Source organism: Humulus lupulus, chromosome 2, assembly GCF_963169125.1.
Source record: "Humulus lupulus chromosome 2, drHumLupu1.1, whole genome shotgun sequence".
Classification (NCBI taxonomy): Eukaryota; Viridiplantae; Streptophyta; class Magnoliopsida; order Rosales; family Cannabaceae; genus Humulus; species Humulus lupulus.
Genome location: NC_084794.1, coordinates 206,900,894 through 206,926,941, shown reverse-complemented (window position 1 = coordinate 206,926,941; position 26,048 = coordinate 206,900,894). Strand labels below are relative to the sequence as shown.

General features: G+C 44.2%; 1 long non-coding RNA gene across 1 annotated transcript; it reads left to right on the top strand.

Annotated features, from left to right (window-relative positions):
* The first annotated feature begins 23,395 nt into the window (after window positions 1–23,395).
* LOC133816504 (uncharacterized) lies at window positions 23,396–24,710 on the top strand. The gene is made up of 3 exons (XR_009885290.1): window positions 23,396–23,475; window positions 23,720–23,792; window positions 23,907–24,710. It is a non-coding gene; the product is annotated as an uncharacterized LOC133816504 (long non-coding RNA).
* The last annotated feature ends 1,338 nt before the right edge of the window (window positions 24,711–26,048 follow it).

Genomic DNA, 26,048 nt, shown 5'->3' with positions numbered 1-26,048 from the left:
ATTCCTTATATAGGCAACTTAATGGGATTTATTTAAATTTAAATTAATTAAAAATAATAAACAAAAATAAAATCCTTGGGCTGCCATAAATGGACTTGGGCCCAATCTCTTTATTTTGAACTTAAATCCCAACTGGGCCTAAATTCAAAACCTTTTATTTATTTATTTATTTTTAATTAATTAATTAAATCCTTATTCAAATTAACTAATTATAATTTGAAACTTGATTTAATATTATTTATTTATATTGATACCAATTTATCAATATTAATAAATTTACCCAAATATTCTCTTTTATTCTCTAAATCTCATATCTCTGTAAATTTTCCAAAATTGACCTAGTCAACTTTAAAAATCCTAATTGATAATTAAATCAATTAATTGAGACATTCTAGATGATTTACTCAAAGGTGATGCGGGGACCATGGATCCATGAAATCAAGCTCCAACAAGTTACCGTGAATTTATTTACGAATAATTTCACTACCTTATTAATTCCTCGTGACTCCACTATAGACTCGGAATTGAACTCTTGAATTCATAGAACGTATTTTCAAAACCATAAATACGTTATCCATTGTTATAACCATTACAATCAGTCAATCCTCTATCGATGACTTACTAACGAGCTGGGTGCAAATTACCGTTTTACCCCTCATCAGTATTTTATCCTTAACTCCCACTAAGTTCCTTATAAATGATATTTCCGTGAACTTAATCATAGAAATGAGATCTCAATCATTTAACCTTTTGAACAAAGCAATTAAGGAAATCATCTTTTCACTTCTCATACAGAAGTTATAGATTTCGTATCTATGAATAATACTCCCACTCAATTACACTAATAAATCTCCAAGATGTAAGTATGGGCTAGACCGTAGGGTAAGCTGGTAACGAACAAGTCAAAAGATTTAAATAATATAATTAGCAGAATATTATCACTCAGAATTAAGATCGGCTTAATATATGGTCAACGCTGTGACATTGATTAGATTTGATAACAACGATACTTATTTATCAATCAATAATCAATATCGGTCCTAGTCTGATGTAACTAAATACATCCGATCTTATCTACTTGGTCGATGCCTTGGACAAGACATCACACCCTGAATGTGTAAGTAGATCATATCGTAGATTGCCTAATCAGTGAAAATCCAATGCACTGATCTAATCTTAGGACTCGTTCTTTTGAACATATAATTACAACTATAATCCACTGTGACCTAGTCACTATAATTGTAACGATCCATATGTTCGGGATTTTATAAATGTTTGTATTATTTCAATAATCATGTAATAAAACAAGCAAGCAACATGGTTGTCAAACTAAATGATTTCTACTACTTTTATTGATAATATGAAATCATGCTACATGTCCGACATGGTTTTATAAGGGCATAAAACCCAACAAACCTCACCTGGGAGGGCTATCAAGGAATGACCAAAAGCGCTACCTGATCGAGCTAGACCACGACCAGGAAGTTTGCGCCCTTGTCCAGGCTCCGGCTCAGCGCCCTAAGTTGATAGACCTCCCCATCACCTTCACGAAGGACGACGCCCGCAACGTCCACTTTCCGCACCACGACCTGCTGGTCATAGATGCTCAAATCGCCAACAAGTTGGTGTCCCGCGTGTTGGTTGATGATGGAAGTTCCGTCAACTTGTTGTTCAAGCCCGCCTTCACCACCATTGGCTTGACGGAAGCGGATCTGGCATCCTGCCCGACCCAAATTTACGCCTTCAACGGAGATGCGCTTCTCCCCATGGGAAAGATCCAGCTGCCAGTTACGCTGGGGGGTGAATTGCAGCACTCGTTCAAGTTCTGCACCTTCGTAGTGGTGGACTGCCCCACCGCTTACAACGTCATCTTGGGCCGGCCCGCACTGGTCGAGTTCGGGGCCATCACCTCCATCTGCCATCTTTGCATGAAGTTTCCATGCGACAACGGAGGGGTAGGGACCGTCCGGGGAGACCAAAAGAGCGCCCGAAAGTGCTACCATGTCTCCGCCCGGCCCGTATACATGGTCCGCGAGGAGCCCATCAAACCAGTTCCCCCCCTCCTGCTGAAAGGGTGGTCCAGGAATAGGAAGACCTGGACCCACGGATAGGGGACGATCGTGTCCTGGAGCCAATGGACGAAATAGAAGAGGTGCGCATCAGCGAAACCGATCCGACCCGGATCATCCAAGTCAGAAAAAGCCTACCGGCAGACATTCGGGCCGCCGTCATCGCCCAAGTCAAGGGAAACCAGGACCTTCTGGCCTGGTCCCACTCCGACATGACCGGGATCGACCGCAACATCATTTGCCACGCGTTAAGTATTGACCCAAACGCGACCCTGGTCCGCCAGAAACACAGGCCTTTGGGGACAGAGAGGGCCGAGGCCCTTAAACTGGAGGTTGAGAAGCTGTCTTCCATCAACTTCATACGCGAGGCTGTGTACCCCGTGTGGCTGGCCAATCCCGTCCTGGTACCAAAATCGAACGGGACCTGGAGAACGTGCATTGACTTCACAGACCTCAACAAAGCCTGTCCGAAGGACTGTTTCTCGCTTCCCCGGATCGACCAAATGGTGGACACTACGTCTGGATACGAGATCTTGAGCTTCATGGATGCTTACTCCGGCTACAATCAGATCTCTATGCACGTGGCTGATCAGGAACATACCAGTTTCCAAACCGACAAGGGCATCTATTGGTACATAGTCATGCCTTTCGGACTCAAGAATGCCGGAGCAACTTACCAAAGGCTCGTCAATCGGATGTTTCGGGCCCAGTTAGGGCGAAACATGGAGGTATACATCGATGATATGCTGGTCAAGTCTAAGACATCTCGGAACCATTCAGACGACTTGGCAGAGGCTTTCGCGGTTATCCGGAAGTACGGGATGAAGCTGAATCCTAAGAAGTGCACTTTCGGTGTTGCTTCCGGGAAGTTCCTGGGCTTCATAGTGAGTTTCCGGGGAATAGAAGCCAATCCAGATAAGATCAAGGCACTGATTGACATGGCCTCTCCCTGGAAGCACAAGGATGTGCAAAGCCTGACTGAGCGAGTAGCCGCCCTGAGCCGTTTCGTTTCTAAAGCCACGGACAAATGCGTCCCGTTCTTCAACGTCCTTCGGGGAAGCCAGCGTTTCGAGTGGTCGCCTGAGTGCGAAGAGGCCTTTCGAAAGCTGAAAGAACACCTGGACAAAGCCCCAATCCTGGCGAAACTGGTAGAGGGGGAGCCCCTGTACCTATACCTGGTCGTGACCGAGCACGCGATCAGGGCCGCGTTGGTGCGAGAGGAAGAAAGGATACAACTCCCGGTGTACTACGTAAGTAAGCGGTTGCTAGACGCTGAATCTCGATACCCATTGATCGAAAAGCTGACTTTCTGCCTGCTGATGGCATCCCAGAAGCTTCGACCTTACTTTCAGGCCCACGCCATAAAGGTCTTAACCAACCATCCCCTGCGGCAAGTGTTGCAGAAGCCCGAGTCATCGGGAAGACTCCTAAAGTGGGCCATGGAGCTGAGCCAGTTCGATATATCCTACGTCCCCAGGGTGTCCATCAAGGGACAAGCCCTGGCCAATTTCATCGTTGAATGTTCTGGCACGCCTCCGGAAAACGATATTCCCGAAGCCCCCGCGGCGCCTGTATGGAAAGTCTTCGTGGACGGAGCCTCGAATGAGAACGGGGCCGAGGCCAGGATCATCTTGGTATCACTGCAAGGACACCAGTTGCAAAATGCCCTCCGTTTCCAGTTCAAGGCATCAAATAACGAAGCGGAGCATGAAGCTGTCCTAGCCGGCCTGTGCTTGGCTCAGGAGGTAGGGGCAGCGAACCTAGAAATTTACAGCGATTCCCAGCTAGTTGTCAGACAAATCTCGGGAGAATATCAGACTAAAGGCGAGAGAATGGCGGCCTACGCGACTCAAATGAGGGAAATGCTATAGGCATTCGTTGCACATTCCATCCGCCAAATCCCCCAGGAGCAGAATGTCTTCGCGGATACACTAGTAAAGCTGGCCACCGACGCCGAGGCCGAGCTGGCCAGATTGGTCCCTGTCAACCATCTCCCCGCCCCAAGCATTAGGGCCCCCACCATCCACACCGTCGACCACTCCCTTTCCTGGATGGGACCGTTCATCCACTACCTGTCAACCAGAGAAGATCCAAGCGACCAGGTCGCAGCCAGGAAACTCCAGTACCAAGTCCACCGATACGTCATGATGGACGGAAAACTATATCGCCGGGGTCTATCCATGCCTTACCTCAGGTGTGTGTCTGGGATGGAACTGAGCGCCATCATGCATGAGGTGCATGAAGGGTTCTGCAGAGATCATACTGCCGGGCCCAGCCTATCCAAGAAGATCCTGCGCCAAGGATACTTCTGGCCAACCATGAAAAAAGACTATATTGATTACGTCCGCAAGTGCGAACAGTGCCAGAGGTACGCGAAGGTCCCACGGGCCCCCCCCCCCCCCCCCGACAGAGATTACCTTGATGAATAGCCCCTGGCCATTCGCAGTGTGGGGGATCGATCTCGTCGGATCTCTCCCGACCGGAAAAGGGGGGGTAAAGTATGCCATCGTGGCTGTGGACTATTACACGAAGTGGGTTGAGGCGGAGCCCATGATTACAATCACCTCCAAAAAGGCCTTAGATTTCGTCATCAATAGCATAGTGTGTCGGTATGGCCTCCCCTACAAAACCGTGTCCGACAACGGGAAGCAATTAGACAGCGCCCACTTCACGGATTTTTGCGAAAGACACGGTATAGTGAAGAGCTTCTTCGCAATTGCCAGGCCCCAGGCGAACGGGCAGGCCGAAGCCGTGAACAAAATCCTAAAGGGGACAATGAAGAAAAAGCTTCAGGCCTGTAAGAGCAAGTGGCCTGAGGAACTGCCCCGCGTACTATGGGCTTACCGGACAACCGAAAGGACGTCCACCGAACACACCCCCTACTCTATGGTCTATGAATGCGAAGCCGTCATCCCGATCGAAACAACCGTCCCATCCCACCGACGCAACACGTATGATCCCACCCAGAACCACGCCTTACTCCAAGAATCACTAGATCTCATCGAAGAGATATGGGAAGAGTTGCAGGTGCAGTTGAAGATGTACCAAGGCAAGATCGCGCGGCACTTCAACTCCAAAGTCAAGAGCCGTAAGTTTGGAACCGGTGACCTGGTCTTGCGAAGAGTCTTCCCTGCTACTCAAGATCCGGGAGTGGGGGTTCTGGGCCCAAATTGGGAGGGGCCATATGAGATCCAACACGAGGTATGCCCCGGAACGTACCGCTTAAAGCGGCTCAATGGCTCAGAAGTCCCGCGGGCCTGGAATGCGGAGCATCTCCGTAAATACTATCAGTAGTCAAGGAGCCTTTCCCAGTTTAATATTTCCGTTGTAAACAATGTACGCCTCAGGGCAAACCTTTTTCAAACAATGGAAATGACGTATGCAAAATGTCATAAAGAAATATTATGAAACTATGCTAATCTTTCTCAAGTGACCCCAGACCCGTCTCCGCTCACTTACGGGGGGTATCCCAGGTGTGGGCAAACACCTGGCGGGGCGCAAGCTCAGGCTAGTCCCAGCTCGGACCACCAAGGTCCGAGAGACGCAAACCCCACGGTCCCACCTCGGACAAACGACGTCCGGGGGTATAAAAGAGGACCGAGCCAGAGGCCGGTCCAATCCCGGACGAATGACGTCTGGGGTATAAAAAAGGACCGAGCCCAAGGCCGGTCCCACTCCGGACGAACGACATCCGGGGGTATATAAGAGGACCGAGCCCAAGGCCGGTCCCACCCCGGACGAACGACGTCCGGGGGTATAAAAGAGGACCGAACCCAAGGCCGGTCCCACCCCGGACGAACGATGTCCGGGGGTATGAAAGAGGACTGAGCCCAAGGCCGGTCCCACTCCGGACAAACGACGTCCGGGGTATAAAAGAGGACCGAGCCCAAGGCCGGTCCCACCCCGGACGAACGACGTCTGGGGGTATAAAAGAGGACTGAGCCCAAGGCCGGTCCCACCCGGACGAACGACGTCCGGGGGTATGAAAGAGGACCGAGACCAAGGCCGGTCCCACTCCGGACGAACGATGTCCGGGGTATAAAGTAAAGAAGGACCAGACCCAAGGCCGGTCCCGCCCCGACAAACGACGTCCGGGGAAGTAAAATAAAGAGGACCGAGCCTAAGGCCGGTCCCACCCCGGACGAACGACATCCGGGGGTATGATAGAGCACTGAGCCCAAGGCCGGTCCCACTCCGGACGAACGATGTCCGGGGGTATAAAGTAAAGAAGGATCGGACCCAAGGCCGGTCCTGCCCCGGACAAACGACGACCGGGGAAGTAAAATAAAGAGGATCGAGCCCAAGGTCGGTCCCACCCCGGACGAACGACGTCCAAGGGTATGAAAGAGGACCGAGCCCAAGGCCGGTCCCACTCCGGACAAACGATGTCCGGGGGTATAAAGTAAAGAAGGACCGAACCCAAGGCCGGTCCCGCCCCGGACAAACGACGTCCGGGGAAGTAAAATAAAGAGGACCGAGCTCAAGACCGGTTCCACCCTGGACGAACGACGTCCGGGGGTATGAAAGAGGACCGAGCCCAAGGCCGGTCCCACTCCAGACGAACGATGTCCGGGGGTATAAAGTAAAGAAAGACCGGACCCAAGGACGGTCCCGCCCCAGACAAACGATGTCCGGGGAAGTAAAATAAAGAGGACCGAGCTCAAGGCCGGTTCCACCCCGGACGAACGACGTCTGGGGGTATGAAAGAGGACCGAGCCCAAGGCCGGTCCCACTCTTGACAAACGATGTCCGGGGGTATAAAGTCAAGAAGGACCGGACCCAAGGCCGGTCCCGCCCCGAACAAACGACGTCCGGGGAAGTAAAATAAAGAGGACCGAGCCCAAGGCCGGTCCCACCCCGGATGAGCGATGTCCGGGGGTATAAATATAAAAGGACCGAGCCCAAGGCCGGTCCCACCCCGGACGAGCGATGTCCGGGGGTATAAAATAAAGAGGGTCGACCAAGGCCAGTCCCACCCCAGATGAATGGTGTCCGGGGATGTAAAATGAAGGACTGAGCCCAAGGCTCACCCTGTTTGCCATGGACAATTGGACAATTGGATGCCCGAGAGATAAAAGCATCCGGTTTGCCCCAGGGCAAAGCCATGGCCTAAAACTGATAAAAGAAGAATCAAAGCTCCAAGTTAGACCAAGCCCAAGGGCCCTGGACTTGGTGCCAGGATTAAAAACTTGGAGGGTTAAGTCGTTGGGTCCAGTCCAGGCCATTGGAACCGGAACTGAACCCTCACAATCAGTTAATCGCGGCAACAGAATGAAATTTGTACTTGGAATAACAAAGGGAAGCCTGCATTAAAACCAAAGAAGGTAGCAGTGTTTTAAATTTGATTACAAGCCCAAAAACACTAATAAAACTACATGGCCGGGGTTCGAGCTTACAGTGCATCCGCCCGGAGGTCCGCATCCTCCCTCTCCTTGGCCTCGTACTCGGCCCGCTTTGACTCAGGATCAGGGAAGACAAGGAGATTCATACTCTTATCCTTGCACCAGGCCATGTAGATGGCCTCGTCAAAGGTGACATCCAGTAGGCCCTCGGCCTCCTCCTTTTCTCGACGGGTCGTTTCGTGCGCCGCCTTCTCCTGAAGCAGAGAATCGCCCAGTTCGCAGACTCGGGCTTTCAAAGCCTAGATCTCCTCCTTATCCAGGGGGAACTGAGCCGCGGCCGTCTCCAAGAGCGTCGCCCGTTCATCGGCCTCCTTTGTCTTCCGAGACAACATCTCTTCCAACCCGGCCTTGGCGCGGCCGAGCTCCTCGCGCTCTGCCTTTACACAGACCACCTCTGCCTGGACGCGGGCCGTCTCCCAGCCAAGAGCCTCTTTGGCGGCCTCCCTCTGATTCACATCCGCCTCCAACTCCAGCTTGGCCGTCTCCATCTTCATGGCAAGCTCGCCCACCAGATCGGCACTCCGTTGGGACAACAGGTCAACCTGGAGCAGAGAAAAGTTAGAAAATAAAACCCTCATCAACAAGTAAGGGAAGGAGTGTAAGAGAAGTGAAAGTTACCGCGGTGGCCTGGTGGCGGAGAGCCTGGGAGATGAGCAGTACGTCCGGGTTGGCTATATTGGCGTACCTCTTGAGCTGAAGGTTGGACATGGTGCTCCCAACCTGGTCCAGCAGGTCAGCCGCCAGGGGGGCCGTATCCTGGCCGAGTTTAGGGCGGAAGCCCGCTTCGGCGGCTAGTCGGTCCATGATCGGCTGAGAAGTGCTGAACTCGGCAGGATGCTCCGCAAACTCAACCTGACGATGGATCGTCAGGGCCTTGTAAGTTTCTTCCCTCCAGCATCGGCCATTTTCCCAAGTCCGATTGATCAGCCGGGACTGCTCATCCCGCAGGGCCGACTCCCCCTCCTTGAGAAGAGTTGGGCGTAGGGGGAGAACTGACGATGCAGGGATTTCCTTCGCAGCCAGTCGACTCTCCCCATGTGACTCTTCAGTCGAGCTGGCTTGCCTCGCCTGGAGCCTCTTCCCGGTGTTGCCCTCTTCAGCGCCAGCATTTGGGCCTCTCTTCCCGGAGCTTCGGCTAACAGCCGCGCCCGCCTCCAAGTCAATCACGGGGGGCGGGGCGGAGGCGGAGTTTGCAGCAGGCTCCATGGCCCGGAAAGGGACCACGGCCAGGGCACCTTCACCAGGGCGAAGGTCCGTCCCAGAAAATTCCTTGGCAGGGTGGAGCTCCGGGCCCGTCACCTTGTTGTTCTTCCTGGCCGCCTTCTTGGTCGCCCTTTCCTTGAGGAGCCGCCTCATTTCACTGGCAGGGGTTGACATATCGGAGTCCCCTGCAAAAGTACAAAAAGGGGGGGGGGGGGGGGGAGTTAGGACGATAAACCAATCAAATAAAGACACAAAGAAAAGTTAGCAATGACCCGGGACGAACCCTCGTCTATGCCCCGGGCATGACTCAATTCTTCTAAAGCAAACGAATGGACCCGATCCTCTATGTCATCCGGGTTCAGGAAGCCCCCGTACTGGAGGAACCCGGATAAGAACATGAGGACCTCCGAGCCTACGGGGATGCCCCGAACATCGACGTTCTTCTCGCAGGGGATGCCCCGAAGGTTCGGGATAACAATGGTCTGGGTGGCCGCGAGCATCCCAACCAGTCGGAGATTGTCGTCCGTGACGTAGCCCCCTACGTCCAGATCCTCCGCACTCAACTTGGAATAAAATCTCCTCCTTTCCAGAATGAACTCGGTAAGGGGAGTTTGAGCGAAGGGCCCTGCCACCCGGAAGATATGATAAGAGACGAGTAGAAAAGATGAGGAATAAAAGAGAGGTCCAGGAAGTTACTTACCCACTCGCTGGAAGTCCAGCAACAGTGCGGGGTTCTTGTCCATGAGGAACCCGGGCGTCATGAACCAGTAATGCCTGACGTCCGGGGGATGCCTCCAGGAGTGGGTAGAAGCGGGATAGCTACTCTGCGGCTTCAACCTATAAAAGCCATCCAGGGTCTTGTCCTTTATGTAAACCTGCGGCTCCAGCTTGTAGAAGTACAGGACCTCCGCAGGGGTGGGCTCCGCGATCTCCTTCGCGGCGCAAAACACCCACCATCCAGCGAGTAGGCGATACGCTTGGGGCAGAATTTGGAATGGTGCGATTCCCACGTACATCAAGAACCGCATGAAATAGTCGTGAAGCAGGAGCGTAGATCCCGCGCTAATATGGCCAGCACTCCAGGCTCCGAATCCTTCCACGGACGTATGCGCCCGCTCCTCGATCCTGGCCAGGCGGTTGTGAAAGAGGCCCGGAGTTGATTCGATGCCCAGATGCTGCTCCAGGAGCAGCATCATTCGATAATTCTGGAACGAGTTGGGCGTCACGTCCATCTCCCACCTGTTGCCCTTAGGCGTCTGGGATCCAGGAACGATGACAGGGGCCCTATTGACCTCTTCTTCAGAATGGAGCGTAACGCTTGTTGCCATAGCTGATGATCTGGGAACAAAGAAAGAAAACCAAGCAGTCAGTACCTAAACCCAAGAAAGTTGGTCAAGGTACGGGGAGTCTCCTAAGGACTGCTTGGAGTCCCGTCGGATCAGGTCCAGGACTCCGGAGGGCCCCGAGACCCTGATCGGGAGGGGAGACTACTAAGACCCGCCCTTTGTCCGGGAAGCATCCAGATACAGAGCAACCTGAACCAGGCGGCCTTCCTAACAAATTCTAAGCATAGAGCCTAAACGAACGCATCAAAAGAACATCATAAGTTCATAAAGTTGTCAAGAGAGTCAGGAGGACTTACTGTGAGGTGTTGGTCGTAGAAGATGATGGTTGTCCGACTGTAAGGACGGAACAACCTCATTCCTGAAGTGGTGCAGCCGGTGTAGTGGTTCGTCAATAGGACAAACCCGATATGCGTCTTCAGGTAGAAGAGCGGAAGTTGGGGTTCTGGAGAACAGGCAGCGGCGCAGAGTTAGCAGGTGGCGATGTATGTCGTCGGCGATGTCGGACATGCAAGTCCCGAATAGTGTTTAGTGGTTCTTAAGCTGGTTCGAAGAGGTAAAAGTGCAAAATATGGTTTTCGTGGGGTATTTATAATGGCCCTAAGTCTTGGCCCACGATCCAACGGACAGGTGTCTCTTCATCGGACGGTCAGGAATCGCGCAGGGACATTTATGAGTCCTTTTAGGTTGGATCCTCGCCATCTCAGATCTAACGGCCCAGGAGTGACGGATGCCAAAGGTCGCCCCATCCTACGGTCCACCTCGTCCCAGGGACATTAATGATGGCCCCCCGTGCGGATGGGACGCTTCGAGACGTGCGCTGACACCCTAGCCTAGGCCTAGCGACCCTTGGGAGGGCTAGGCGACCTTTCAAGACCCGTGCAGCAATCACCTGATAACACGTGTATCCTTGCCATGAAGCGGGACAAAGGTAAATGTCCCCGGATCGTGGTAAACGATCCGGGCCAAACATCCAACCAGTGCCACGGCCCGCTGTCACGGACCCACGATCTCGGGCAGGAATTGGGGAGGCAACCACACGAGCGTCCTGGGGACGATGCAACCCTCCTCCTGGCAGACCTAGGCGAAGGCTTGGGGGGTAAATGTTATCCCCATTTCCTGCATGGGCTCGGGGCCTTCGTCCAGGCCCATTGTCAAGGGCCAAGTAAGCATGCGGGCCCGGCCCAAGGCCTCTTGGTACGGAGAGTGTCCAAGGGGAGGGGTATGGACCGGGGATGCATGTCTGGGCCCATTAGAGGGGTCCGGCATGTCCCTCCTGGTCCGTCCTCCGGGATGATGTACAGAGCGTTCGGACCCCCCGCGGCCTGCGCGTCCGGATCCCGGACCCTGATACGGTCCGGGCCTGTGGTAAACGAAGCAGGACAAAGGTAAACGGACCCAGATCACCTCACACCTGGTTGAAGGGGTCAAGCGTCCAGGACCCTGAAGCCGCCTCACTCCGCGTGGGCGTTGTCCCCACTTTTCACCTGCAGAAAAGGCCACCTCAGGATTGCACGCCGTTGTTTCAGGTCTGCGCTATCAAGTACTCTAACTGATCTTGTCTCCTGAATCTGCCTCGTAACTCGAAGTGTCCAGACCAAAAGCACCGTTTTCTCGGGCGAAATGTAGCTCTAAGGTCAACCTGTTGGGCCTTAGCTGGTTTGGAATTCATGTATTTTGTACCTTTTGTATTGGGCCTCCACTAGAAAGGCCAGGAATATCCCTATCTCCGATGGGCCCGGGTCGTACCCGGCCCAGACCCGGTGTTCCCATAAGCTTATAAATATAAGCTACAAAACACTGTAAAAGGGTCTCTCTTCACCAAAAAAAATACAGTAACTCTGTCAAAATATAGAGGGAAACTCCATTGTAAAAGGTTCTTCAAGCTCTAATAATATAGACTCGTGGACTAAGGCTAGTTAACGCCCCAACCACGTAAAAACCCCGTGTTAATCTTCTGCTTTCAGTATAATTATCATATAGATAACAAATATTAATATAGTTGCCGAAAATCTCGATTAACAGAAAGAATAACAGAAAGATCCCGATTATGAGGGACTGCGTTTGTACGATCCTGGGCTTATAAATACAAAGCTCATGGCATCAGGGAAAGGATTCAAATTCTAATTTTCCTAAGAGAGTATTTGTATCTTGAGAGAAATATTGTATTCTTTTCATCTGCACTGAAGAAACTCAGTTGACTCAGGTTCATCTGATCTTGAGTGTAGATTCATAATCATAACTCTAAGTGGACTAGGCTATTACCAACACATTGGGGCTGAACCACTATAAAAATTGTATGTGTCGTATTTTTCTCTTGAAGGTTTATTGTCATTTTGACGTCTACACGTCGTTGCCCAAAAACCGCGGTCAACATTTTGGTGCTTTCATTGAGAGCCTGAAGAGAAGAAACACACGACTATCGTATTAAGAATACCAGTGTGGCATCCAAAAAGTCAGGCACGTCAAAAGAGTTTGCTAGATCAGAAGGTCCTGGACCGCAGAACCCAGAGACTGAGCCCAGGATCTTTCTCGAGGAGACCACTTGTTGTGAAAATTCTAACGATTAAAATATGTGCAAGTATACACAGTCACAAACAAGTAATACAGTGATAAACTATCAAAGTTCGTCTCCACAGGGACTTTTAAACTAAATAAATGCAATATCAACCAAAAACAATTTAAAATAAAGTAAGCAATTCAAGAGAACAATTGAGTGATTAATTCTGGAATTAAATGTAAATAATCAAATTTAATTAAACTAAAAATTAGAGACCAAATGAAGTAATTCTGTGTAAATTTCAGAGGTGAGAAAATGGATCTGGGTGGTTAATTCCCCTCTGGTTCGTTCCAGTTGTTACAGCAATGGTTCAGCAATTATATCAGAGTTAACAGATTTCATAATTGCCCAGCAAGTTTTTCCCAAAACTTACAGTATATTATCTATAACCCCCTCAACACATTCCTGCATTAAATCAGGTTATAAACAATCCAACAAAAACCAAATCTCCAGTTATACAAGGCAGCAAAATATTCCTATTCCACTACTCAAAATTACCTAAAACTAGGCAAGTTCTTGCATCAATTAAATGGGTTCAGCTGGGTTTTACTTTTCCAAGTTAGATCCAGCTTAATAAATGTTAAATATGGCCAGTACATAACATTCAATCAACATTCCAGCACATTTAATTGAACAATGATATAATTACTCTAACCATGCATTCAAAATATTAATTCATACATAGGGTTCATAACCACCCAAATCCTCAAAAGCTTAGTTCATGACTGAAATTACAAAGACATAACCAGTAAGTAGAGTTTCCATAGAGTTTGAGCAGAGAAACTAGATAGAAAATTAATACAAAATGAGAGGGAAAGATTAGAGAGAGAGATGAGTTGGTGAGCTCAAGTCCCCCTCAGTGCGTCTGCCTTCTTCTCCTCTTTTTGGTACTCCTTTCTCTGTTTTCGTCCTCCCTTTTCTCTGTGTACTTCTCTCAAAACAATTCAGAATATCTTCAATAATGGGGGGGGGGGGGGGGGGGGGGGGGGTCTCCCTCTATTTCGGCTGGTACCCTTCTTTTTAGGGTACTTTGCTTTACCCTAATTAGAAAGTCAAAGTCTATCTTGCCCCTCTATTCTGCCATGCCATCCAGTCGCCGGCAAAATATAAAGCACTGGTTCTGCCAGTATATACACAAAAGGCAGATCCCATCAGACATGTTGGGAAATTTGAGGACCAGATGGAATTGGTCGGAGTAAGTGACGATTATCGGTGTAGAGTTTTCCCGACTACTTTGTCAGATACCGCTCAGAATGGTATTGGAAGTTTAAGCCGAACTCCATTACCTCTTGGGAGGCATTCATGAAGGAGTTTTGTAGACAATTCAACACTGCCCGGATTCCACCAGTTTATGCCAACCACTTGGCAGATATCGAACAAGGAAAAGTTGATTCTTTAAAGAATTATATACAGAGATTCATGAGAGAAGCCAATAGAGCAACTGCTGTAGGAGACGAGGGGAAGATAGTTGCCATATCCACTGGGATAACTTATCAGAGCCCTTTGTGGGATAGTATACATAGAAATCTAATTTCAACACTTCAACAATTTCTTGACCGAGCAGACAAGTATATGAAATTGGATGATGCAATCAAGAAAGAAAAGAATGGCATAAACAATCCGAGCAGATCAACTGACCCTCCTAAGAATGATGGAAAGAAACGTGGAAATAACGGGTCTGACCACCATGAGGAAAAGAAAGAAAATTTGAGTTCAAACGAAAAGCCAACCAAGTATGATCCTCAGTTCACTAATTACACCACTCTCTCGGCCACCCGAGCGGAAATATATCTTGCTAGTCATGAAGAGGTTCCCTACAAGAAACCTCCACCCATCAGGAAAGAGATGAGGAAGAGAGATATGAATAAGTTTTATCGTTTCCATGGAGATTATGGTCACGACACAAATGAATGCAATCACCTCAAGGACGAGATAGAATTTCTTCTCCGGTCGGGCAAGTTGAGGAAGTACCGGGCAAGACACCCCAAGGAGAAGGAGGAAGCAGCAATCCTGGGTTCAAACGACAAAGATCTCCGCCCTTGCAGCCCGAAACTGTGGACTTTACCTTAGACACTATATGTGGAGGTCCACACTTGGCTGAGGAAAGCAACAAAGCAAGGGAGAGGTATGTCGAGACACTTCGACATGAGCGGGAGTGCTAGGATCAGGAGCCACTGGAATGGCGAGCGTCTGTGAATATATTATTTCTAAATACCGCTTTCAGAGTGGTAGTTTAATTTCAAGTTATTTAAATTTGGTTTATGAGTTGGTTATTTGCTGACTAGTCATCCATTTTTGAACAATTTTTGTTGTTTAAGACTCGTTATTAGACACGTTTTTTCCTTTTTAATTTACGAGTAATAAAAGAGACTACGCGCAACGTGGTCGATTCTTGCTACAAATGTGCATGTGTGTTAATTATTCGAACAGTGTTCAACTGGTCGGTAAAATCGGACAGTGTTCAACTGGTCGATACATTCAAGCAGTGTTCAACTGCTCGAATATTTTTCAATATATTCTATATGTTTCACGAGAAATTAACTGCTCAAACAGATTCGGTCAAGTAGTGAGTGACCCAGGATCTTTCAACCCTCGATCGATTGGGGGGCACATGGGGTATACTGGTATATAATTTAACACAGGCAATAAGAGCACGAGTAAACATATTTGTTTTTAGGCTGACTTGTAAAATTTTGAAGTAAAAAAAAAGGCCATTAAGCTAACTTGTTTGACAAAGCTTAAGTAACTTGGAATTTTTCAAAATTTAAAGTTAGAAGCAAATATTCGTGTGACAATAAACATTATGCTCATAAAATGTTAGAGCAATAAGAGTGTGAGAAAGTATACTTAGCAGGGACTTATGAAATGTCTAGAATTTCTAAGTTAGAAAACTAAGTACTCATGCGAAAATATAAGGCATACATCAGAGTGACTTTACTATTCACAAAAAACTTATAACTTTTTAAGTCTAAAAATACTTAGAATGTTTCAAGTTAACAAAGAAAAGTAAAGTATAATTGCCAACAGCTGGGCTGTACGATAAAAATATCAAAGCTGCTAAGCAACAGTTGTTTTCACAAGAAAAAAGAGTAAACTACTGGCCAGGTACAAAGTTCAGCTGATCAGGTTAAAGTTTTCCTGGTCGGGAGAGCAGATACAACTTCCCTGGTCTGCTGAGCATATATCACTGGTCAAGTAGGAAACTATGTTGTTGAGCATGACTAACAATGATGAGTTCCTGGAGTGAACCATTTTTTACAAGCCTGAAGACTTGAGAGCAGTCAGAACCGAGAGCCGAGCGGTTAGGCTCTGGTGTCCGATCGGCTAGGCTCTGATCCAAGAAAATAGGTGTGCGGCCGAGCGGTTTTCGTGCGTGTCTACATGGGATGGGTTGCGTCCGAGCGGTTGGAGCTGGCATTCGAGCAAATGGTGGCGTGTCCGATCGGGTAGCGCGAGTGTCCGAGCAGCCTAGGGTCTGCGTCCGAGCTCTCATGCGCACATCCGAGCGGATGGTGGCAGGCGTGGTGCCCGAGTAGTTTGCTAGGCATCCGAGTAGATGGAAGAGTGCCCCGACCGGCTGGGTGATGGTCCGAGCGGATGCCGTGGTACCCGAGTGGTCCACGTGGTGTCCGAGAGGATGATGCGGTGTTCGAGTGTTTAGGCCAGGCATCTGAGTGGTTTGCATGGAGTGATAGAGCAGTTTTGGGGGCGTGTCTGAATGTCCGAGCGGGATGGGGTCTGCGTTCGAGCAGCAAGCGCGCATCCGATCAGTTGGGCCGAGCATCCGAGGAGCTGCTGGCTGGCCATCCAAGGAGCTTGTCATCCGAGGAGCTGGATTGGTGTGTCCGGGAAGTACAGGCACGAATCTGAGTGGTCTAAATAGCTTAAAGTGGCCAAGGTTATGGGTTTGATGGGCTAAAAGGGGAACCTATTTTCTTGACTTTGAACTACGCAAACAAGATCAAAAAGTTGAATTTCAAGGGTTCAACAAACTTCAAGATAACATCAATGATTATCCTATACTCGTGAGCCCGAAAAAGCAATGGAAATAGGAAACTAATAACTATCGTTTTTATGGACAGGAAAGTTAAGTTGTGGGTTTACTACAAAAGTGAAGGTTACTAACCGGATGGAAGCTTTTGGATGACCACGAAAACATTTTGCTAGAGGAAAAGTTTATCAAATGAGTAAATCATATAATAAACTTTGGGGGCAAATGTTATCCCCAAAATTTGAAAACGATGATGTGGCAATAGAAGTGACAAATGGCAAGGAATGGCTGGGTAATCTGGCTTAGGAGTGATCCGGTAGACTGGTGAAGATTTTTGACTGACCAGTCAAGTTTCATGACCGACCAGTCAGGTGCTTGTCCGACCAGTCAGGTGCTTGTCCGACCAGTCATGTGCTTGTCTAACCAATCATGTGCTTGTCTGACCAGTCATGTGCTTGTCCGACCAGTCAGGTGATTGTCCAACCAGTCAGGTGCTTGTCCGACCAGTCAAGTGTTTGGCTGACCAGTCACTTGTATTGGCCGACCAGTGAGGGTTTGGCCGACCAGAGAAGTGTTTTGGCCTTCCAGTTTTCCTTCTGGGTGCGATGTGGACCGACTAAACAGATCATTGCTATGCAAGAGATCCCAATAACGGCTTTAGCTAGAATCGTTCATACATGCGCGGGAATCTCTCATATTATCCCAAAGAATCACACATTATTGTATTTTAGATGTTATTATTAATTAAATATTGAAAGAATAACAGAAAGATCCTGATTATGAGGGACTGCGTTTGTACGATCCTAGGCTTATAAATACAAAGCTCATGGCATCAGGGAAATGATTCGGGTTCTAATTTTCCTAAGAGAGTATTTGTATCTTGAGAGAAATATTGTATTCTTTTCATCTGCACTTAAGAAACTCAGTTGACTTAGGTTCATCTGATCTTGAGTGTAGATTCATAATCATAACTCTAAGTGGACTAGGCTATTACCAACACATTGGGGCTGAACCACTATAAAAATTGTCTGTGTCGTATTTTTCTCTTGAAGGTTTATTGTCGTTTTGACGTCTACACGTCGTTGGCCAAAACCGCGGTCAACAAGTTCCAAATCAAAATTATAATTTAGAAGAAATAAGGCATGAATGGGTGCTTACCTCATTAGACTCTTCTAATGATGAGGAATTTATCGTGAAGAACTGTTGAGCCATCACACATAAAAGCACGCTCCGAAATTTTCCCCAACTTCCTGTTAACGATATCAATAATTGCAGAAACCCCATTGATTCCAGAGTTATTAACCACCAAACCAAAGTTCCTTTGCCAAAACTCTGAGCCAAAAAGCTTTGAGTTCTTCGTTGGGAATCAAATCAGGCAGGCTCATGTAAAGTTTTCACTGTTGCCTATTGCCTTCAACGGCAAGCAAATGAAAAGCAAGCCAATATCTAACGTTATAAATTCATCGATGGTTAAATACAATCCACTCCAATTTAAATACATTTCTATTTGAAGTTAATACAAATGACCAAAAATTACAAATGACGTTTATTAACCTTCAACAGTAAAGATAATATAAAATATGTGAAAAAAACACTTTAAAAACTATTATTCAAATATTACTACTCTAACATTCAGGTCAAAAGTAGAAAGATAGCCTATTCTACAGTAAAAAAAAATTGTCTCATATGACACTACAAAAAACAAGGCCTATACCGAGAACAAAAGTCATCGATAGAAGAGAAAATGTTCTCGGTAGAGGCTATACCGAGAACATGTTCTCAGTAGTAGGTCCTCAGTACAGCCGCGTCGGTAGAGGTAAACTTCTACCGAGGACATTCAATATGTCCTTAGTATAAGTTGTACCGAGGACATTGTCCTCGGTATAGAGTTGACAATGTCATCGGCACAACCTGTCCAATTTTGTCATATGGATGGGCTATACCGAGGACATTGTCCTCGATATAGACTGAACCGAGATTATTTTTATATGTGCAATATTTATTCACTTATATATTTATTTATTGATTTAAATTGAATTAAATATAAAACAATAGAATAAAATTAAAACACTTATATTAAACATATAAATAAAAACATAAGAGTATGTTTGCTCAATCAAAATAAAGAGTTGTCCTAAACATGAAAATATAATAGTCCATAGTAATAAAACTCATACATAAGTCCTACTGACTCGGTGCTCCAACATCGGGACCATCAGGTGGTGGTGAGGCACATTGAGATTCTGGGGTAAGACAATGAGTCCGAGTGCTCCTCTAATTTTCGAACACACTCTCTCATCTCAATCATCTCTTCATCTCTAGTTTGTGGAGGATCAATAGTAAATGGAGTTCGGCCCTTATGTTAAGGATACGTCCATATCCTTTATGGCCACGTCATTTTCTGAAGACAGTTTGTACCAAAGATAAGTCGTCATCTTCAGGCGCACTCGAAATTGGTGTAGAACTCTCAGTATCAGTTGTCTATGTCTGCTATGTGTTGCGATATGCACGCAATTCCTCCTATGATACAATATATAATGTAATTATGTATTGTAAACAAACAATTAAAATTTTGAAAAATGTTTAAAAAAACTTAACGTACCCAAGTTTTTTTGGTTGTCTCTGTCACCCACCCTGTGCCTGATTTATGGTGAGTATCCATCGAGCTATCCGGGATCGGCTCAAGTTGCCCAGTCTCTAAATTGCGCTGTCACGTACATATATTTTTATAAAAATAATAATTAAATGTAAATAAGAAAAACAAACTTAAAAAGAATTGATTAACTAACTTTTTTATAGCGCAGCAGTGGGATTGACTGAGAACCTCCGTAGCTTAGCTCTTTTAGTTTCTTCCTATTTTCCTTGTTGACCCCAGAAATTTTCTGCAAAAAATTTCTGTTAGTAATATATTTAATTAAGAGAGTTAAGTTTAGCAAGAAATTAATACCATAATTTCTCGATGTCGGAAAAATTCAATGGCTTTTTGCCACTGCGTATCTGTGCAACCACCATAATGATTTTCCGGCCCTTTAATCGTTAAATGTTCTTTAATATCGTACTTCCAATCAGAATACTTTTTAGCACATGATGTATCAATGCCTCTCAAGATCCCTGGCATGTGCCCATGTCCATATCTAGTACGCTCGATATCAAACAAATCATCCTAAATTACAAACATTTATTAGTAAATATGATATATAATTATATAGAATTAACATAAATACAGAAATTACTCACCTCCAGATGTGCAAGTATTCTTTGATTCGAGGCATTTGGTACTTTTGACCATTGAGGACAGTCTGGATCTGTGTACTGTCAAACAAGTAATCCCAGCTCTCTTGAAAATTTTGAGTTGTAATCTCCGATCTCTTTATATGTTCTCCCTCACACATCCCACTCAAGAGGGAGAGGACGCCCCAACTCTTCCCTTTTTTCCCGCGTGTTCAATCTTTTGTGGTGTCCACGTTGGTTTGGAGGCGTTATTGTAAGCAAATTTAATATTTTAAAATTAATATGTATTAACTATTAAAAGTTAAGGAGTGCATCAATGTGTAATGTATTACCTCACTCACAATCAGCCGGGATATCTGACGATCCACGTGGAGGATCGCATCCTCCACCATCACCCCCGTGAGATCGAGCAATAACGTCAGCCATATTGTCAAATTAATCGATATTAAAATTACATCTATACTAAACATAATAACTATAATAATCAATTATTGTTAAAAATAATTACTTCAACATATTATAAAATTACCACTTAATCATCACTATAATAATCTTCACTATCACCATCGGTTTCTATGTGTTCATCTTCCTCTTCATCATCTTCTTCTTTACATTAAACTTCCTCCTCCTCCTCCTCTTCCTCTTCCTCCCCCTCCTCTTCCTCCCCCTCCTCTTCCAAAAAATTTCAAGGATTTCTTACCAATTGGACGACCCTGAGATCGAAAGACTGACATCTTTTTAAGTGATGAACCAACATCTACATTTCGGTATGGACGATTGAACTTTGTTTCAACCCTTTTCAAGTACATGGAGCAAAATGTTAATGCCCCATCAACCACATATCCTTATGCTATTGAACCCTCTAGACGTGCTTTATTGCGGACATAATTCTTTAACTTTTTCATATACCTTTCAAAAGGATACATCCACCTCATGTGAACCGGTCCTCCAAGTATTGCTTCTTTCGGTAAATGTATTAATAGATGGACCATGATATCAAAAAAAATAGGGAGGAAGATGTTTTCTTACTTGCAAACAATCTCAACAATTGAAGTTTTGACTTTTTCTAAATCTGAGACTTTTAAAATTCTTGCACAAATGAGCTTGAAGAAAGTGCATAACTCAATAATAGTTGACTAATTGATTTCTCTAGGAATGCATGCACACCAACTGGCAAAAGGTGTTGCATAATGATGTGACAATCATGCGATTTCAAACCAGTGATCTTATTGTCATTATCAATCACATTCTTCCTTAGGTTAGATCCAAAACCATCTGGAAACTTCACTGATTTAAGAAATCGACAAAACTTTTGGCGATCTTCAACAGTGAAAGTGAATTTGGCCACATGCTTTTGTATCCGACCATTCAACTTCTTCAACTGTAACTCTGGTCTCATCTTCATCTCCTCCAAGTCTACTCTGGCACTAACTGTGTCTTTGGTCTTATTCTCCAGCCCAACTATTGTGCCTACTAAACTGTCGCACACATTTTTCTCAACATGCATAACATCTAGATTGTGTCGCAACATTATGTTGGCCCAATATGGGAGCTCAAAAAATATACTTATTTTGCGCCAACCTACTTGCTCTTTTGTACGCTTTCTTTTTTGGCCACCATATCTTACATGCTTACTAGGAAGAGAATCGGGTATAAAACTCATTTGTGTGAACATTTCTTGCATGGTTAATGGCTTTGGTGGTAGTCTTTTTTCAACAACACCATATGTCTTCTTGTCCCTTCTAATAGCATGTTTGATTGGTAAAAAATGTCTATGGCCATAAAAAGCAACCTTCTTTTGTAAACGAATAGATGGTGTTGCCACATTGCAAGTAGAGCAAGCATAATAACATTGGCCAGTACATCCAGAAAGGCTACTCCTTGCTGGGTAATTGTTTATAGTCCACATCAAAGCTTCTCGAAGAGAGAAGAAACTATCATCGACTGCATCTCGATTCTGTACACCAGTCACTCATAATTCTTTTAACTCATCAATCAATGGTCTTAAGAAAACATCAAAATATTTTCCTGGCGAATGAGGTCCCGAAATTAATAAGCTCACCATGAAATTAGTTTCTCTCATGCACAACCATGGGGGCAAGTTATATTTCATCAACACAACCGGCCACATACTATAAGAAAGACTCATATTACCAAAGGGACTGAATCCATCTGCAGCCAATCCAAGCCGCACATTTCTGGCACCACACCAAATACCCCTTTCCATAACATATGAATATAATAGTATTGAAAAGTATTATGATACATCAAATAATAAAATAATGGGTGGGAAAAAAATTGGCAGTACCAAAATTGGCGGTACCAAAATTTTGGAGCCCGCGTATTAGTAAATTATCTTCTACTTTTTACTTTTTTATTTGCCTCTACTTTTTTATTTCCAAACCTCTAAACAGTTTTCTAACACACTTCTGACCATCCCTCAAGCGATACCCAGTTAGGGTTTCAGTATCAGCCACCATCTTCCTCTTCTTCTTCTAATAACAATGGCGATCCCGATCCTGAAACTTCTGATCTCGGTCATGGGGCGGTCGAGAAGGAGAAGGAAGAGGAGGTAAGCAGAGCTTCTATTCATCAGGAGCTTGCGAGGTTGGAATTGAAGGAGAACGAGGAAGAGCCGGTTCTGAAACTAGATTTGGAGGAGAAGAAAGACGAAAAAGAAGAAGAGAAGGATGAGGAAAAGGTTGTTGACAGGTATTTGAGTGGAGAAGAAATGGGGAGCCGGAATGGAAGTGACGATGGAAATGAGAATGTGAATGAGGATGAGGATGAAGATGAAGATGAAGATGAGGATAGGAAGAGAGAAGTAGAAGAGAACGATGATGAAGATGGTGGAGTGGGAGAGAATAAGAGTGGAAATGAAACTGAAAATGGCAGTGAAGTAAATAATGGTAGCGACGAGATTGATAAGAAGCTTCGATTATCTCTGCAAGTCTCCTATCGTAAAAGAGAAACAAAGTGACTCTGGCCGAACTTGATGCTGGGCTTCTTCTCGGTAGATTGCCATTATCCTTTGTTAGGTATGCTTCTCTCTTTAGTTTAATTGTTATGATGTGTTTTAATCTTTTCTTTTCTGGAATTACTGAGCTTGTTTTTTTTCTTTTTTTGTTTCTTGTTGTTTCCAGTTTTATGGTGCAACAACATTTTTCATTCATAGATCAGACTTCAGTGTCTCCTTGATTATGCTTTGTATGAAGGTAAGAGCTTAATGGCTCTTTATTTGGAAATAAATTTTAGTACTTGAAATTTTTGTTAGTACTTTCTTTAAAATTACTAAAGAGATGTCAAATGAAAATATGAAATGAATAGTGTGGCACTAGAATATTGAAGTGCTAGTGTGGTAGTGAACAACTAGCATAACATGTTTAACTAATTGCTCTGTACTAATTGCTATTGGCATGTTAGATATAAAAGCCATAATGATTCTGTTGGTTTGTCTATCTATTCTTAAACACAATTGTTTATATAGAAAATAATATCACTAGAAAATCATGATCATTATTAATTCAAATATAAACATTAGTTTGGCCATACTTATGCTATGTTAGTTGTGTAAATCTATCGTCTGATCTTTCTGACAAACATGTAAAATAGGCGAGAAAAGAAAGAGGCTTGAGGAGGAGAAGAGCATTATCATTCGATTTGTCATTGGTCATAGGTGAGTGATTAATAGTCAAGCAATGAGAACTAAAGGCGGTAGCCATAATGTGATTTTATCTCTTTCTTGGTGATTATATTTCGTTGAGGGGGTGATTCATTTCCTTGTGGACAGCCCTTTGAGTTCCCACTCTGCAATTTAATGAAACTCCTATGCAAAATTCATCTTTTCTTCAATTCAGTTGTTCTTTTGACAGATTTTTAATTAATTAATTTTGTAAATTTTTCTTTTTCTCCACATTTAGTGCCACATCAGGGGGTATTCTAGACAGAGTTGTTGAAGCAGAGGATAAGAAACATGGAGATATTCTAAGACCGGTAAATTTTATTCTTCTTCTACATTGTACCCTTGGTGCAAAACATTGTCAATTCAGTTTGGTATTTTTTTTTTCAATAACTCATAAAGGAAAATATTTACAATGTTGTGAGCAGGACCACGTTGAAGGTTACCTTGAATTATCTGGCAAGACAAAAATATATTTTGCTACTGCTGCTGCTTTGTGGGATGCTGATTTTTATGTCAAAGTTGATGATGACGTACATGTAAATATAGGTGAGTCTTCTTCTTTATTTTTACTTTACAAGACATGTAAAGCTTATGCTAATTCACATTCTCAAATATAAATTTCATAGTAAACACGAGTATAAGTTTCCATGTAAAAGTTTACCATGGAATTGATTTGTTATGTAATATCTGTCACGCAAGCCCATTTCTGCTCAAGATCTGTGCCATTTTCAGGTTTGTATTTTTTTTCTACATTTTTATTTCTGCTCTCTTTGTCTCTCTTGGCTCCCTCTCTCTCTCTATATCTCACTCATCTCTTTTTTGCATTTCTTAACTATATCTACATTTTTTTTGTATTAATTTGTTCTCTGTTTTTCTTATGCGAAAGGGGAAAGTTTTTGGTGAAAATAGCTTTGTTTGTGCAGGCTATGATACTATAGTACATTGTATTCACTTATTATAAAAGTTTGATTACTTTTTAGTAATATATTATTTTGTTATTTATTTTATAAATTTTTTTTACTTTTTGTGTAACTTTTAGAATTAGAAAACAACTTTACAGAAGCAGAAGTGGTAGCATAGAGTACTTATTATTTTGGTTACTCTTTAGTAATATATGATATAAGTTACTTTTTTTAAAACATGTCTTGTTTTTGGATATTTTTTTAGTAACTTTTAAGTTAAAAATAACTGATCAAATTAGAATTAATAGTAAAAGCAATATCAACGAAGGATTATTATTGCTTTGGTTACTTTTTGATCGACACTTTACAAACAATAGCATAAAAGTTGCTTTTTCTCTTTTGGATAATTATCTATCAGCACTGGTAGATAATTTTGGGTTATGATGAATCTACACTACATATATATAATATGGCCAAATGTCTTAAGTACTTCTGTTATGAATACTAAAAAGGATGCTACGTACTTTTGCTACCATTTTATAAAAATTTGTTGAAAGCCGTGATTGAGATATTAATTTTGGTCTGGTTTTTGGTTGGTTCTCAGTTTGTAAAAAATAATTTTGCCTCTAAATTAGGAATCATTGGCAACATATTAATACCTTCAAGTTCATGATAATTTTGCCTTTTTCAAGTTATGTAATGGATCTTCATCTTCATCATTGATAAGGCTTTTGTTTGTGCAGGCTATGATACTATAGTACATGTATTTAATTTTTTGATCTGTATTGTGATTTGGAAACATTTTTTTTAAAATAAAATAAAATAAAATTTATATATGGTTGTTTCTTGATATAGTGTTACACTTAATGAGTACGACTTCTATTGTTGGGATTTTAACGAGGCAATTATAGGACCTGGCTTCACATTTATGTTGAGACTGACAGATATATATTCTTTAGTTGACAAGTATGTATTCCTTAGTTTAAAGAACTAAGACTAACTACTTAAGTCATGAGAAAGTGTCGATATTCTTAGCTGTACAAGGGTCCTGTTATTAGAACTTGAGAATTTCTTATTTTGATGTTCTTTACATTTTAGTCAAATTTGCTTTACTTGATAGGAAACATTGAGGGGAACTATGGTATATGAGTGGTTGAAATGACCATGGCAATAATATTTTTGGCTATGTAAGTTGGGCATTTGGTTTTGTACATAATAAAATCGTTGTACACTCGTTGATTTGCTTACTGACCTCACATGAAGCTTGTAGAGTAGTCTCTGAAAGTTCTTTTGTACAAGCATATTTTGTTCTTTTGTTTATGAGCTGATATTTGATATTTTTTATGTCTTTTGTAGGGCCTAATTTGAAGTAATTTGGATATAATTGTTAGTTTTGTTCTCTTAGTTTTGAAGTAAGCACAACATATGAACTTGAGATATATGGAAACTAGTGATTTTCTGCTAATTGTGGCCATTGCAACTTGCAAAGCTATTGAGTGTTGAAATTTTTGACTTAATAACTTGTGTTAATACAGGGTTGCCTACAAAATAATCAAACGACTCTAGAATGAACTCTTTTTCCTTGGATACATATTTGAAACCAAGTATGCCTCTCTTTCCGTCCACATATTGAAGGGGGTTTATTAGTCACTCCATTGGGACTGG